The following is a 6733-nucleotide window of genomic DNA, read 5'->3' as shown; positions in this document are numbered from 1 at the left end:
ACAAAAAAAAAAAAAAAAAGATGAACACATCCATATGATAAGCACCCAGATCAAATTTCAGAATAGTTCTAATCCTGGAAGCCAGTCCAATCACTGACTCTCTCCTGTCCCAAGACTTCCCTGATCTTACCTCTTTCTGTGGTACCTAGGATTGAACCCAGGGTCTTTGCACCGAGCTACATTCCCAGACCTTATTATTATTATTATTATTATTTTTGAGACAGAGACTCACTATGTAGTTCAATTCAGCCTTGAACTCACTATATAGCCCAGGCTAACCTCAAAGTTCAGGCAATCCTCCTGCCTCAACCTCCTGAGTGCTGGGATTATAGACATTCACTACCACACCTGCCATAAGAGATTTTTGAAAAGAATGAAAGAAAGAATAAAGAATAAAGAACCTGCAGCAGAATAGCATAAATCCAGAAATCTGACAAGCCTGGGCATGATAGCTTAAAAGAATTTTTTTTTTTTTCAGTTTTTTGAGACATGGTCTCACTATGTAGTTGAGACTGACCTGGAACTCACTATGTAGCCCAGGCTGGTCTTGAACTCACAGTGATCCTCCTGCCTCAGCCTCCCGAGTGCTGGGATTACAGGCCTGTGCCACCATGCCTGGCTTAAAAATGTTTTTAATTTAAAAAATAAAAAGGCAGGATGCAATGGCCAGGAGGCTGAGGCAGAACGATCACAAATTCAAGGCTAGCCTGGGCAATTTAGTGAGACCATCTCAAAACAAAAAATGAAAACGGCTGGGGATGCAACTCAGCAGTAGAGGGCTTGCGTAGCATGCACGATTCCCTGTGTTGATCCCCTACCCTAGAGCAGGGGTTGGTGGGGAAGGAAAAGCAAAAATGTATTTACTATATGATCTTCATTATGTAAATTTGTTCATGTATAGGGAAAACATTGTAAGCATATACAGTGAGATGGTGACAATTTATATCTCATGGTAAGAAATAAGTCTTTTTTCTTTTCTTTTTCTTTTTTAATGGTAGCAAAGTTATTTGAAAAAGTAAAAGTGAAGTGTGAGGGGGCTGGGGATTTAGCTCAGTGGTTCCAGTGCCTGCCTTGAAAGCACAAGGACCTGAGTTTGATCCCCAGTACCAAAAAAACAAAAAAGGAGTGAGGGAGCTGGCTCTGCAGAGTAAAAGAGGAAAAGGCGAAAAGGCCAGATAAAGTACACAGTGGAGGACGCAGGGCGGGCAGTCGTGAGGAAGCCACAATAGCTTTACTTTCTTCATTCTCTTCCTGTGTAGTGTATGAATTCCTCACAGTGAGCATGCTCACCGTCCTTTCATAATCATCGAGAGAAATGAATTCTAAGAATATAACTTGTGGCCAAGAGACTCAACTTGTTCATCCGGGAGCTCTTGGGCTCTTCAGCCAACTTTGGCAGAAAGGCTTTGCCTGTTAGAAGAGCTACAACCAGGGCAAATATTTTTCTGGCACAGAGCTCGGCTTCCTAAAGTGCCATAGGTCCTTCTGCCTCCTGTTTACCCAACAAGAGCCACACACGTTAAGTTGCTTCCCCTGCACTGACTGTCATCTGGCCTGGCCTGGTGTTTATCCTTCCTTAGCTGAAAGGGCACAGCCAAGGCAGATGGCAGGCAGCGTGCACCTCTCTGTGCCACCCATCTTTATGCTCTTCTCACCGGATAAAGAAAGGCACTCCCTTGGGACAAGGAATAGCCAGGGCTATTTTCTCAGGTCTTTGTAAGCTCACAACTTTTATTTTTTTATTATTATTATATTTTTGGTGGTGGTGGGAAGCTGACCCAGGGCCTGCCTCCTGCATGCTAGGCTAGAGCTCTGCCCCTGGGAACACCCCCAGGCTTTGAACCTATAATTATTCTTCTAGTAAGTTACAAAAAAAATGGCCGAGGGTTGGGGGTGTGTAGCTCAATGTGAAGTGTTGCCTAGCACGTAGGAGGCTTGGGTTGGATCTCTAGAACTTTGAAAAATAAAAAAAAAAAAAAAAAAAAAAAAAAAAAAAAAAAAAAAAAAAAAAAAAAAAAAAAAAAAAAGGTCAAAATTAAGTTTGATCTCAACTTTGGACTCAAGGCAGATTTTGAAGTATGTTTTAACCTCTCTTGTTTCCTTGGGTGAAAAATGAAGGTGTGACAAAACTGAAAGCCAATTAATTTTTTTTTCCTGCAGTGTTGGGGATTGAATTTAGAGCCTTACATGTGCTAGACAAGCTCAATATCACTGAGTTACATCCCTCAAACTCAGATAAGAAGGCAACCAGGTTGTCCCTGACCATGGGGGGCGGGTTCCAGATATAGAACCCAAGGGTACTCTATTACGGAGCAATATTTCCAGTCCTCTTTTATTTTTTATTTTGAGACAGAGTCTTGTTAAATTACCCTGGCTGGGCTCCAACTTGAATTATTCCTGCCTCAGCCTCCCCAGTGTTTAGATTGTGGGGATGCACTATCTGGCCCACTACCTGACTCTTTAATGTCAGTGTCCCTGACCCCAGATATTAAATAACCAAAGAATATAGGGCCAGGTATTTAGCTCAGTGGTTCTGCTGCCTGCTCAGTGGTTCTGCCCACCTCCTGCCTACAGCACAAGGTCCCAAGTTTGATCCCTGGTACAAAAAAAAAAAAAAAAATACTAGCTGATACTTTGGGGTCAAACCTGTCCCCAGATGTCCTATCCTCACCTCCAAACACATACTAGCGTATAAACCAAGAAAGAACAACACACACATGGAAAAGATGATGACTTTTGGAGACTTGAGTTTCAGGCCAGCCCGAGCTACATAGTGAGTTCAAAACTAGCCTAAAGTACATATAGAGACCCTGTCTCAAAAAATCAACCAATCAAAAAATCTGATAGAATGTGGTATATTAACCAAATGATTTGAAAAATACAGTGAATGCTGCTGTTGAGTGCCATCCAATGGAAAGGTAGGGACCTTCAATAGAAGAAGTGACACATCACAATGTGTGATAAGTGTCAATTTGTTGGGTGTAGTCAGTTGATTGTAAGTTACAGTTGAGAGAAAGTATGATTTAAAGTGTGTCATAAATCATGGATCACAATGTGAAATTTTGTCAATTTCAATGGAATTGTACAATTGTGCTGCTTCAGTTCCAGCTTTTTATTTTTATTTTATTTTATATTATTTATTTACTTATTTTTCCAGCTTTTTAAAAACTGTCATCATGGAGCTGGGCGTGGTGGCGCACTCCTGTAATCCCAGCACTTGGGAGGCTGAGGCAGGAGAATATGAATTCGAGAGCAGCCTGGGCTATTTAGTGAGTTCCAGGTCAGTCTCAACTACATAGTAAGATCCTGTCTCAAAAACCAAAAAAAAACAACAAAAAAACAAACAAAAAAAAAACTGTCATCCATCATACAGCTGGGTATGGTAGCACATGCCTGTAATCCTAGTACTCAGGAGGCTGAGGCAAGAAGATTGACATGAGTTCCAGGGCAGCCTAGGGTACACAGTAAGTTCAAAGTCAGGCTGAATTATAAATCAAGACCCTGCCTCAAAACAATAACAAGAAAAATAGCATCATGGAAGATGAAACTTGGTTCTACAGCTATGATCCCAGAGACCAAGGTTCAGAGTTCTCGAGGGAAATCACTCAGTTCTCCTGAGAGAGAAAAAAACCCCACATCAATCAAGATCCTGAGAAGGATTTTGTGAAATTGGGCAACTAGGGCCAGGGATTTAGCTCAGTGGTTCTGCTGCCTGACTCACAAGCACAAGGACCAGAGTTTGATCCCTGGTACAGAAAAAAAAATTGGGCAACTATGGTTAACTGCATTAGGCAACTATGGGTTAACTAGGTAACTATTCTCTTTGTAGAATGTACCTGAACAGCCATGACAACTTCTGTGATCTGTCACCACAGGAGCATAACAGACTCAGAAAGTCCTGCCAGAACTCTTTGCTCTCCCCCTCTCCGTGGCTCTGCTCTGTATAAATCCTGCTTGCTATATTCCCAGGGAAACTCCAATGGAAATAAGCCCTGTATGTGTAAAAAGAGGTATATAAAGAAGTGCAGGGGCCAGGGATTTAGTTCAGTGGCACTGTGCCTGCCTGCAAAGCACAAGGTCTGAGTTAACTCCCTGGTACTGGTATTGAGAGAGAGAGAAAAAGGGAAGTTCAGCCAGGTTTGGCAGCGCACGCCTTTAATTGGGAGGCTGAGGCGGGAGGATCGCTGTGAGTTCGAGAACAACCTGGGGTACATAGTGAGTTCCAGGTCAGTCTCAACTACATAGTGAGATCCTGCCTCAAAACAACAACAAAAACCAAAAAAAAAAGAAGTTCAAACTTCTACTGGGGGCTCACTGAGCAACCAGCATCATTAAAAGCCACTTTTGCTCCTATTTTCAAGTCAAAAGAGATCTGTGCTGGCGTCCTCACTGTTTCCTGCTTCAATCCGGTATCACTGGATTGTGTTTTTTTGACCTTGATGGAATACTGAGAGTTGAGTTTGCACTAGGAACACTACGGTGAACCCTGAATATATTGTAAGTGCGTATCACAGCATTTAAGAAATGATGTGTATGGCCAGGGATTTAGCTCAGTGGTTCCGTTGGCTGCCTCACAAGTGCAAAGACCCAAGTTTGATCCCCAGTACCAAAAAAATAAAAAATAAAACAATGTGTATAGAAAATGGGCTGTGAAATGGCAAATGGTCTCATTCTCCACCATGATAATGCTTTGTGTCATATGTCACTCTGGTATGTCAATTTCTGTCAAAGAAAATCATTATGGCTGGGCATGTTGGTACACACCTGTAATCCTAGGATTTGGGAGGCTGAGGCAGGAGGACCATTGAAAGTTCAAGGCCAGCCTGGGCTACATAGTGAGTTCAGGATCAGCCTGAACTAATAGTGAGACCCTGTAACAAACAAAGAAACAAACAAACAAAGAAAAACAAACATTATGATGTGTGCCCTCATCCAACTTCATTACTTTTATTTTTTTGAGACAGTTTTGTGTGTAATTCATGCTGGCCTTAAATTTTCACTATGTAGCCCAGGCTGACTTTGAACTTACTATATATGTCCTTCAATTCAGACACACTTAACTCAGGCCAGGGATTTAGCTCAGTGGAGCCCTCAGTGCCTGCTTCTCAAATTCAGGGTCCTGAGTTTGATCCCTGGTATTAGGGGATAAAACAAAGTCAAACACACTTAACCCATTATTCTTGCCACTTTCTGAAGCAATTTTGGAAATCCTTTTTCTTGTCTTTCCTTGCATGATCATGGCTGTGACACGTCAAGAATTGATTCAATTCACTAAACTCACTTATTTCACAGTCATTCAAACTTCAGGGAAGAGCCAGAAGTCACATGTGGAAGATCTGGTCAATAAAATAAATGAGAAGCTGGACCCGGAGGTGCACGCCTGTAATCTCAGCACTCCAGAAGCTGAGGCAAGAGGATCGCTGTGAGTCCAGTTTGGGCTACTTATCTCAACACACACACACACACACACACACACACACACACACACACAATCGAATGCCACAGTAAGTACCATGCATTCATTTACATGTGATTCTAGAAAATGTAAACTCACATATAGTGATCCAAAGCACATCAGTAGCTCCTTGGGTTCAGGCGAAGATGGAAGGGTGGTGGATTTCAGAGAAGCAGGAAGAATTTTTTTTTTTTTTTGGTATTGGGGTTTAGGACTCTCAGGATCTTGTACTTGCAAGGCAGGCAGTGGAACCATTGAGCTAAATCCCCAGCCCAGAAGGAAGAATCTTATAGGGTGATGGAAATGTTCTGGATCTTGATAGCACTGGTAATTTTATAGGTACATAGAGCTTTTAAAACTCAGCAGATAGGGCTGGGGATTTAGCTCAGTGGTTCCACTGCCTGCCTCACAATCACAAAGTCCAGAGTTCAATCCTTGGTGGGCCTGGGGGATTTGTCTTGTTTTGTTTTGTTTTTGAGACAGAGTCTCACTATGTAGTCGAGACTGACCTGGAACTCACTATGCAGCCCAGGCTGGTCTTGAACTCACAGTGATCCTCCTTCCTCAAGGACCTGGGGGATTTGGCTCAGTGGGTCTGCTGCCTGCTTCGCAAGAGCAAGGGCGGTGGCTAAAAAAAAAAAAAAAAAAAAAAAAAAAAAAAAAAAAAAAAAGCAATAAAAGGACACCGATTTAAAGCTGCAGGACCGTTTGGACCATCTTGGATTATACCACAGATTCAACCTTCACCCCACCCAGCTTATTCACTCACTTAAATCTAAATTGTTTTCCTTCTCTGACAGCAGACAGGCAGGTAGAAGAGGCAGGCACAATCTTTGTCTTCAGTAGTTCTCCTTTTTTTTTTTTTGATACCGTGTGGCTCGAAGTCTGGTCCTTGCGCTTGTGAGGCAGGCGCCGCAACCACTGAGCTAAATCCCTGGCCAAGTTCTCCATTTTTGGATGGGAAAAGCACAGCACAGTCTTTTACACTTAATCCTACCTCTTTGCATCTTGTAATATTGAAGAGCTAAAACAAGTACAATTAAGAAAACAGTATTGCGGGGGGTGGTGGCGCATGCCTGTAATCCTAGCACTCGGGAGGCTGAGGTAGGAGGATCCCTGTGAATTCAAGACCAGCATGGGCTACATAGTGAGTTCCAGGTCAGTCTCAACTACATAGTGAGACAAAAAAAAAAAAAAAAAAAAAATTTAGTGAATTTCTTTATCTCACTCCTATGTGGTTTGGTGTTTGTCAGGTCTGGTTGCAGACAAGCACAGTGA

Source organism: Fukomys damarensis, unplaced genomic scaffold (genome assembly GCF_012274545.1).
Source record: "Fukomys damarensis isolate Sample0158 unplaced genomic scaffold, DMR_v1.0_HiC HiC_scaffold_22, whole genome shotgun sequence".
NCBI classification, from domain to species: domain Eukaryota; kingdom Metazoa; phylum Chordata; class Mammalia; order Rodentia; family Bathyergidae; genus Fukomys; species Fukomys damarensis.
Note: the sequence above shows the minus strand (reverse complement) of the source record.